Source organism: Bidens hawaiensis, unplaced genomic scaffold (genome assembly GCF_021521415.1).
Source record: "Bidens hawaiensis isolate Kalapana, Puna unplaced genomic scaffold, B.hawaiensis_p1.1 tig00045518_1, whole genome shotgun sequence".
In the NCBI taxonomy this organism is placed as follows: Eukaryota; Viridiplantae; Streptophyta; class Magnoliopsida; order Asterales; family Asteraceae; genus Bidens; species Bidens hawaiensis.
This window is the reverse complement of record NW_027498112.1, coordinates 115,534-126,036: the sequence shown is the minus strand read 5'-3', so window position 1 is coordinate 126,036 and position 10,503 is coordinate 115,534.

The window sequence follows — 10,503 nt, the reverse complement described above, 5'->3', positions numbered from 1 at the left end:
TTGTAGAAATAATATCCCATCGAATCCGTGGGATATCCTACAAATATACACTTAGTGGATCGACATTCAAGTTTGTCAGGGGTGTAGATCTTAACATAAGCCTCACAACCCCATACCTTTAAATATGAAAATTTTGGAGCCTTTCCATGCCATATTTCAAAAGGTGTCCTATCCACTTTCTTGGTTGGTGCCATATTTAAAATACGGGCAGCAGAGATCACAGCGAAACCCCAAAATGATAGAGGTAATGAGCATCTAGCCATCATGGATCGAACCATGTCCAATAAAGTTCGATTCCTCCTTTCGGACACACCATTATGTTGTGGTGTTCCAGGTGGAGTAAGTTGTGAGACAATCCCACAACTCCTAAGATGTTCTAGAAACGCATCATTGAGGTATTCACCTCCTCTATCGGAACGTAGTACTTTGATTGTTTTGTTGAGTTGATTTTGTACTTCATTTTGGAAGACTTTGAACATTTCAAAGGCCTCATTTTTGTGTCTTAACAAGAACACATACCCATAGCGACTATAATCGTCGGTAAAGGTAATGAAGTATCTTTCACCATTTCTTGTCATTGTCCTAAAAGGTCCACATACATCCGAATGTATGATACTTAATAAGTCTTTCGCCCTTTCATTTGTTCCATTAAAGGGTTCTTTGGTCATCTTTCCCAATAAACAAGATTCACATTCATCAAATGAATCAACATTTGATTTCAAAAGACCATTCTTTCGAAGTGTATGAATACGATTCTTGTTTATGTGACCAAGACGACAATGCCAAAGAAAAGTATTACTCAAATCCATTTTGAGTCTTTTGGTGTTAGCTTGGTACAACGAGTTATCAATGTATGAGTCATCATGAATTAATTCATAAATGCCATGAAACGGCATCGCTTTAAAATAAAAGACATTATCCATGAAAACATAAATACCATTATCAACAAACTTAAAGTCATAACCAGATTGTCTTAATACAGAAACAGAGATAATATTCCTAGTCAAACTAGGGGAATATAAAATGTTTTTCAAAACAATTTCCAAACCATTTGGAAGCTTTAAAACATAATCTCCTCGGGCTTGGACGTCAACCTTTGCTCCATTGCCCATGAAGAGACTTATATCTCCTTTCTTCACCTCATTTCTATTTTTGAACCCCTGCAATGAATTGCATATGTGAGTTCCACATCCGGTATCCAATACCCATGTGTTAGAAGAAATTATATTAAGATCAATGTGAATCATGAAAGTTGTTCCTGAGGTTTGCCCCGCATCCCTCTTAGCTTTCAACTCCTTGAGATAGGTCGGACAGTTTCTCATCCAATGACCTATCTCACCACAACCAAAGCACGGATCCTCAGCGCTAACCTTTAGCTTCTTTGGCTTTGGCTCCGCCTTTGCCTTTCCCTTGAACCCCTTCTTGACTTGCCCTTTACCAACGGCAACCTTTGCTTTTGGTTCCGGGTGATGCCTTTTCTTTGAGCCACCCTCATTGATCGCAAGAACGGGTAAAACCTTTTTACCCATGCCGGCCTCGGCTGTCTTAAGCATTGCGTGAAGCTCACCAATGCTTTTGTCCCATCCATTCATGTTGTAGTTCATGACGAATGTCTCAAACCTTTTAGTTAAGCCATTTAGGATTAAATTCGTGGCTAACTCTTTTGAGACGGGACAGTTAAGCCGTTCAAGCCGATCAATGTGGCTCTTCATCTTAAGTACATAAGATGAAACAGATTGGGTTTCTTCCATATGACATGCATGAAGCGCTCGAACCGTTTCGAATCGCTCAACCCGAGCTTGAGTAAGGAACATTTCCTTAAGTTGGGTTATCATGTCATACGCCCCATGATTCTCGAAATCCTTTTGGATCTCGGGAATCATTGTTCCCAACATGAGACAAGAAACTTGCACCGAATCCTCGGTGTATTTTAACCAATCCACATAGGCATCCAAGTTATTGACATCGGTTTCATCGGGAATAGGATCGTCTAAAATATAAGACTTCTTTTCTTGCTTGAGAACAATTTTCAAGTTTCGATACCAATCCATGAAGTTGTTAAAGTTTAGACGATCCTTATCCAGAATGGATCTTAGTGATAGATTATGCACGTGTGAGATAATTGCGTTCGGTGCGTTGTTTGCGGCCATCTAAAAGAATTTTAACAAAGTTCAAATTAGTATTTTCGATATTAATAAAATTTTAATCTTTAATACCCTTTAAATGTTTCCAAGACAATTATTGATTAAAATCTAGAACCCAACGTTTCATTCAAATAGTAGTTAGGTGACCTTTATCCTACTATTCGAATTAACAAGGTAGTCAACGTTTGACAATTGCAACCCTTTGCAACTTCTAGCTTTATGGGATCGGTTAAACATCATATGTTTAGTTGGTATGTTAAATCCCATCAACACCTTTGAACGCCATGTTAAGGTGATCCTATAGTCATGGTTTCAAATCAAGTCGTCCTACTTATACACACGTGTGAGTTTACTCATACAAGTGGTTAGGTGATCCTAATGCCAAAAGTACTTGTAAAATCACCTTAAGATCACAAGTTTTCTTAAAAGTGCTTAGGTGATCCTAACTCACTTTCAAGTCTACAAGTGACTTAAGTGTCGTATAAAAGGATGGTGTTTAACTTGTTTTTAAAAAGGGATTTTAGTTTTCTAAATTCTAGATTGGAAAACTATTTATTGTACCTTTCATTTGCATGCATTCAAATGTATGGTACTTAGTTGAAAAACCCATTTTCAAAGTTCCAATTAATAAAACCCATTTTTATTATGAAATCATTTGTTATTAATAAGACCAATTTTTATTACCTAACGATTTCTAAGGAACCAATTTTATGCTAGTTGATTTTAAGTTGTTAAGCAAACCATATTGCAAATAATAAGTAAATCAACCATGCAAGCACAAAATATACACAACCACAAGTTCATAACCATAGCCTCCTAATATTGACCACACTTGTTGACCGAAGACAAGTGTGTCAAAAAGTCTCTCCTAAGGGACCCAAAAGAACATGCACTTGTGTTGGTGAACTCCCACTTGATTCCGCATCCATATGCTCCAAGTGTTTACTCCCGGTGTTGTGGTCTTCATCATTTTATCTGGGCTTCCATCCATGCATCTTCTTTTACAAAATATATCCTAATACATTTTTCTAGTAAAAGAAATATATCTAATCTACTTATTATTACAAGCCATATGAATGAATAAATAGATTACAAACCCAAATAAATATTACAACCAAATCGAATGAACAAACAACCAACACAATCATTCAACATAACACAAGGCCATGGCTAGGTTATGAACATCTATTACACATCCAAATATGCAATAATACAAGAACAAAATGGTTCCCCTTTTTGCCTCAAAACTTTCGGCCAAAGCTTAAGCAAACCGAAAGTTTCGGGTTTTGTCCAAACAAACTAAAAAATCATCCAAACAAACTAGCCATGTCCTTGTGTTTGGTTGAATGATTGTGTTGGTTGTTTATTCATTCGATTTGGGTTTGTAATCTATTTATTCATTCATATGGATTGTAATAATAAGTAGATTAGATGTATTTCTTTTACTAGAAAAATGTATTAGGATATATTTTGTAAAAGAAGATTCATGGATGGAAGCCCAGATAAAATGATGAAGACCACAACACCGGGAGTAAACACTTGGAGCATATGGATGCGGAATCAAGTGGGAGTTCACCGACACAAGTGCATGTTCTTTTGGGTCCCTTATGAGAGACTTTTTGACACACTTGTCTTCGGTCAACAAGTGTGGTCAATATTAGGAGGCTATGGTTATGAACTTGTGGTTGTGTATATTTTGTGCTTGCATGGTTGATTTACTTATTATTTGCAATATGGTTTGCTTAACAACTTAAAATCAACTAGCATAAAATTGGTTCCTTAGAAATCGTTAGGTAATAAAAATTGGTCTTATTAATAACTAATGATTTCATAATAAAAATGGGTTTTATTAATTGGAACTTTGAAAATGGGTTTTTCAACTAAGTACCATACATTTGAATGCATGCAAATGAAAGGTACAATAAATAGTTTTCCAATCTAGAATTTAGAAAACTAAAATCCCTTTTTAAAAACAAGTTAAACACCATCCTTTTATATGACACTTAAGTCACTTGTAGACTTGAAAGTGAGTTAGGATCACCTAAGCACTTTTAAGAAAACTTGTGATCTTAAGGTGATTTTACAAGTACTTTTGGCATTAGGATCACCTAACCACTTGTATGAGTAAACTCACACGTGTGTATAAGTAGGACGACTTGATTTGAAACCATGACTATAGGATCACCTTAACATGGCGTTCAAAGGTGTTGATGGGATTTAACATACCAACTAAACATATGATGTTTAACCGATCCCATAAAGCTAGAAGTTGCAAAGGGTTGCAATTGTCAAACGTTGACTACCTTGTTAATTCGAATAGTAGGATAAAGGTCACATAACTACTATTTGAATGAAATGTTGGGTTCTAGATTTTAATCAATAATTGTCTTGGAGACATTTAAAGGGTACTAAAGATTAAAATTTTATTAATATCGAAAATACTAATTTGAACTTTGTTAAAATTCTTTTAGATGGCCGCAAACAACGCACCGAACACAATTATCCCACACGTGCATAATCTATCACTAAGATCCATTCTGGATAAGGATCGTCTAAACTTTAACAACTTCATGGATTGGTATCGAAACTTGAGAATTGTTCTCAAGCAAGAAAAGAAGTCTTATATTTTAGACGATCCTATTCCCGATGAACCCGATGTCAATAACTTGGATGCCTATGTGGATTGGTTAAAATACACCGAGGATTCGGTGCAAGTTTCTTGTCTCATGTTGGGAACAATGATTCCCGAGATCCAAAAGGATTTCGAGAATCATGGGGCGTATGACATGATAACCCAACTTAAAGAAATGTTCCTTACTCAAGCTCGGGTTGAGCTATTCGAAACGGTTCGAGCGCTTCATGCATGTCATATGGAAGAAACCCAATCTGTTTCATCTTATGTACTTAAGATGAAGAGCCACATTGATCGGCTTGAACGGCTTAACTGTCCCGTCTCAAAAGAGTTAGCCACGGATTTAATCCTAAATGGCTTAACTAAAAGGTTTGAGACATTCGTCATGAACTACAACATGAATGGATGGGACAAAAGCATTGGTGAGCTTCACGCAATGCTTAAGACAATCGAGGCCGGCATGGGTAAAAAGGTTTTACCCGTTCTTGCGATCAATGAGGGTGGCTCAAAGAAAAGGCATCACCCAGAACCAAAAGCAAAGGTTGCCGTTGGTAAGGGGCAAGTCAAGAAGGGGTTCAAGGGAAAGGCAAAGGCGGAGCCAAAGCCAAAGAAGCTAAAGGTTAGCGCTGAGGATCCGTGCTTTGGTTGTGGTGAGATAGGTCATTGGATGAGACACTGTCCGACCTATCTCAAGGAGTTGAAAGCTAAGAGGGATGGGGGCAAACCTCAGGTACAACTTTCATGATTCACATTGATCTTAATATAATTTCTTCTAACACATGGGTATTGGATACCGGATGTGGAACTCACATATGCAATTCATTGCAGGGGTTCAAAAAAAGAAATGAGGTGAAGAAAGGAGATATAAGTCTCTTCATGGGCAATGGAGCAAAGGTTGACGTCCAAGCCCGAGGAGATTATGTTTTAAAGCTTCCAAATGGTTTGGAAATTGTTTTGAAAAACATTTTATATTCCCCTAGTTTGGCTAGGAATATTATCTCTGTTTCTGTATTAAGACAATCTGGTTATGACTTTAAGTTTGTTGATAATGGTATTTATGTTTTCATGGATAATGTCTTTTATTTTAAAGCGATGCCGTTTTATGGCATTTATGAATTAATTCATGATGACTCATACATTGATAACTCGTTGTACCAAGCTAACACCAAAAGACTCAAAATGGATTTGAGTAATACTTTTCTTTGGCATTGTCGTCTTGGTCACATAAACAAGAATCGTATTCATACACTTCGATAGAATGGTCTTTTGAAATCAAATGTTGATTCATTTGATGAATGTGAATCTTGTTTATTGGGAAATATGACCAAAGAACCCTTTAATGGAACAAATGAAAGGGCGAAAGACTTATTAAGTATCATACATTCGGATGTATGTGGACCTTTTAGGACAATGACAAGAAATGGTGAAAGATACTTCATTACCTTTACCGACGATTATAGTCGCTATGGGTATGTGTTCTTGTTAAGACACAAAAATGAGGCCTTTGAAATGTTCAAAGTCTTCCAAAATGAAGTACAAAATCAACTCAACAAAACAATCAAAGTACTACGTTCCGATAGAGGAGGTGAATAGCTCAATGATGCGTTTCTAGAACATCTTAGGAGTTGTGGGATTGTCTCACAACTTACTCCACCTAGAACACCACAACATAATGGTGTGTCCGAAAGGAGGAATCAAACTTTATTGGACATGGTTCGATCCATGATGGCTAGATGCTCATTACCTTTATCATTTTGGGGTTTCGCTGTGATCTCTGCTGCCCGTATTTTAAATATGGCACCAACCAAGAAAGTGGATAGGACACCTTTTGAAATATGGCATGGAAAGGCTCCAAAATTTTCATATTTAAAGTTATGAGGTTGTGAGGCTTATGTTAAGATCTACACCCCTGACAAACTTGAATGTCGATCCACTAAGTGTATATTTGTAGGATATCCCACGGATTCGATGGGATATTATTTCTACAATCCAAGCGAGCATAAAGTGTTTATAGCTCGAAAGGCTAAGTTCTTGGAAAGAAGGTTCCTTATGGAAGGAACTGATAGAACTGTAGAACTCGAAAGAGGATCGAGAACTACAAGCCGATACACGTTTGGTTGACACTAGCAATCAACAAGAGGTTGTTGAGGATGATCAAATGGTTGATCAAAACACACAAAACAGTCGCAAATCTGGTAGAGTTAGCACCCCACCTGAGAGATATGGATTTTTCATGGATGGATGCTACGTGGTTGATTCGGATGAACCCACCACATACCGAGATGCAATGTCGCAATCTGATTGTGACAAATGGCTAGAAGCCATGAATGTTGAGATGCAATCCATGCATGACAATCAAGTATGGGACTTGGTTGCTCCACCTCTAAATTCCAAGCTGGTTGGAAGTAAGTGGGTTTTCAAGAAGAAAACTGATATGCATGGAAACTTGGATACTTATAAAGCTAGACTTGTAGCAAAGGGTTTCACTCAAACTCAAGGGGTTGATTATGATGAAACTTTCTCGCCCGTGGCGATGCTAAAGTCTATAAGGATATTGTTTGCCATAGCCGTATATTATGACTATGAGATATGGCAAATGGATGTCAAAACTGCTTTTCTAAATGGGCATTTTAATGAAGATGTTTATATGGTTCAGCCTGAAGGTTTTGTCGATCCACAACATCCTAACGAAGTATGCAAGTTGAAGAAATCAATCTATGGATTGAAACAAGCATCCAGAAGTTGGAATCACCGTTTTGATGATGAAGTTAAGAAATTTGGATTCATCAAAAACGCTGATGAAGCTTGTGTGTATAAGAAAGCTAGTGGGAGCATCATAACCTTTCTGGTATTATATGTCGATGACATATTACTGTTTGGAAATGACATTCCAACCTTGGAAGGTGTGAAAGCCTGGCTTGGAAGCTGTTTTTCCATAAAGGATCTTGGTGAAGCCGCCTATATTCTGGGAATAAGAATCTATAGGGATAGATCAAGGCGGTTGATAGGTTTGAATCAAAGTGCATACATTGACAAGATCTTGAAAAGGTTCAAGATGGAAAACTCTAAGAAAGGTTTGGTACCTATTCAAAGAGGAACGATGTTGAGTGCTTCTCAATGTCCAAGCTCAAAGGATGAGCAAGACAAAATGAGTGGTATCCCATATGCATCTGCTATAGGATCCATCATGTATGCCATGATTTGCACTAGACCGGATGTGTCATGTGTCTTGAGCATGACAAGTCGATACCAACAAAATTCGGGAACTAGCCATTAGATGGCTGTTAAGAGCATATTGAAGTACCTTAGAAGGACTAAGGATATGTTTCTAATATATGGCTCTGGTGAGGAGGAACTCGTTGTAAAGGGTTACACTGATGCGAGTTTCCAAACTGATCGAGATGATTCTCGATCACAATCGGGATACGTTTTCGTTCTCAATGGTGGTGCAGTCTCATGGAAGAGTGTAAAACAAGACGTGGTAGCTTTATCCACCACTGAATCTGAATACATCGCCGCCTCCCTGGCAGCTCAAGAAGCTGCATGGATTAGAAAGTTCATTGCCGATCTAGGAGTGGTTCGTACCATTCAGGACCCTCTAGAGATCTTTTGTGACAACGAGGGTGCGATTGCTCAAATCAAGGAACCCCGCGCACATCAAAAGACTAGGCACATTGAGCGGAGATTCAACTATATAAGGGATGAAGTTGAAAAGGGAAAGATATGTATTCGCAAAGTTCACACTGATTAAAACATTGCGGACCCACTCACGAAACTCCTTGAAAGGCCGAAGCATGAGAGTCATACTTGCGCCTTAGGACTTCGATATTCTAGTGATTGGATTTGATCAAAATTTGTATTTGGATATTGGAACAATTTTATTTTAACTCAATCATATGGTTTTGGTTATGGTCATGTTCTTGAGTTATGTTCCATTTTAGTATGTTTAAATCCGTGAATAATTTGAATAATTCTAAACGTCCGTAGTCGTTCATATTTGTGGGAACAAATGTGAAAGTAAGACTATTATGAACTTGGATTGGTAGATATTCATGAGGTATAAATATAGCAAAGGGTTGCTGCCAAGGTTCATAGATATTTATAGGATAAATATTGGACTGACCCGCTCTCAATTTTACTGCATGGAATCCTTGGGATTTGTGATCATAAGTAAATTTGAGTAAAGGCGAACTTCATAGTATCCTCCGACCTGAGATACATATTGGGTCTTGATATTCATCGACTATTATGCTTTGACTTAGTTCTTCGCTGCTCTGAAATATGTCAGTACATAAGGCTAAGCTCAAGTATAGTACAAGGTGATAGTGAGAGACGTATGCAGTCAATATGGGATTTGTCCCTCTTATTCGTTGAGAGTTAAATGTCTAAGGCCTGACAAGTTAAATCAATAGAGAATGATCACTCTGTGTCTTTGGATTTAACATGACATTTGTGGCAAAAGGATAAATGATAGTTTCAACTAAATCATTTTCAAGTATGGGACTTGAAAGGGATGATGTTATTGAATGGCACTTCGTCATACGTATTAGGGGTAGTAAACCGTAGTTAGGCGGTATTTGCTACTTGCATCAATCTTCTATGTATCTTGTGCAAGTGGGAGATTGTTGGACTCGGTCTGCCCAAGAGACATATTAAATTGATGTGGCTAGTACGTTATGATCCAAGTCGGGTAATACCCAATAACAAGCTAGACAAACACCGATAATATTCGTTCATATATGATGTGATCATAACAAATGAATATTAACACTTGAGTTATTTGGAAAGGGGTTTCTAAATAAAATGTACTTGTGTAATAAACAAATCATATGGATGATTTATGTTTTATGAAAGAACATTACATAGTGTTATTTAAGTTGGTTAAATAACAATATGTGAATAATAATAACCAAGCATGTCTCTTAACATATAGTAGGTTTTATAAGTTATAAGTTATAAACTTATAAAAGTATATATGTATGGATGTATATATATATATGTTTTAAGTTTTATAAAAGAAAAAGATAATAACTCTTTCAAATGTAATATTATTATATGTTTGAGTGGAGACATGCAAGATGAGTGGAGACATGCAATGGTTATTATTGGTGGAGAGAAAGATGCCTTTAAATAAAACCAAGTCTTTCTCTTTCATTCTTTCATAACACACATAATTTCCAAGTAAACTTTTCTCTCTTCCTCTCTTGGGTATTTTCATCCAACATAAGAAGAGAAGAAGAAAATTTCAAGTGCAAATCCTAGCTAGAAGTGGTGTGTTGTTGAAGCTTGGGATATGCTAGCTTGAGGAGCTTCCATATTCAAGTTCTTACCTTTCAATCATCAACTCTTTCACCCGGTTTTGTCATATTGAAAGGTAGTAGTAACATGCATGGACTTATAGTGACATGCATGTATTTGATAGTGTGTAATTCGTATTTGGATCCGGGTTTGGGTTTTGCATGTTTAAAATTGGTTTTATACATATCATATTAACAAGATTTAAAACTTTTATATCCGCTGCGTTTTTGGTAGAATAGGGATTTTATCACTTTGATAATCTTGTAAAAACCCAACAATGAATAGCTGAAATTTTGGTGTGATTTGTGAAGACCCGGACCTTGCTATTTATAGGCATTTTCTAGTGTCCCATCGCGGTACGCGACCGCCTTCAAGGCACCCGTCGCGTACCGCAACGTAGCCTTGGTGACGCACACAGTAGGCCTGCCA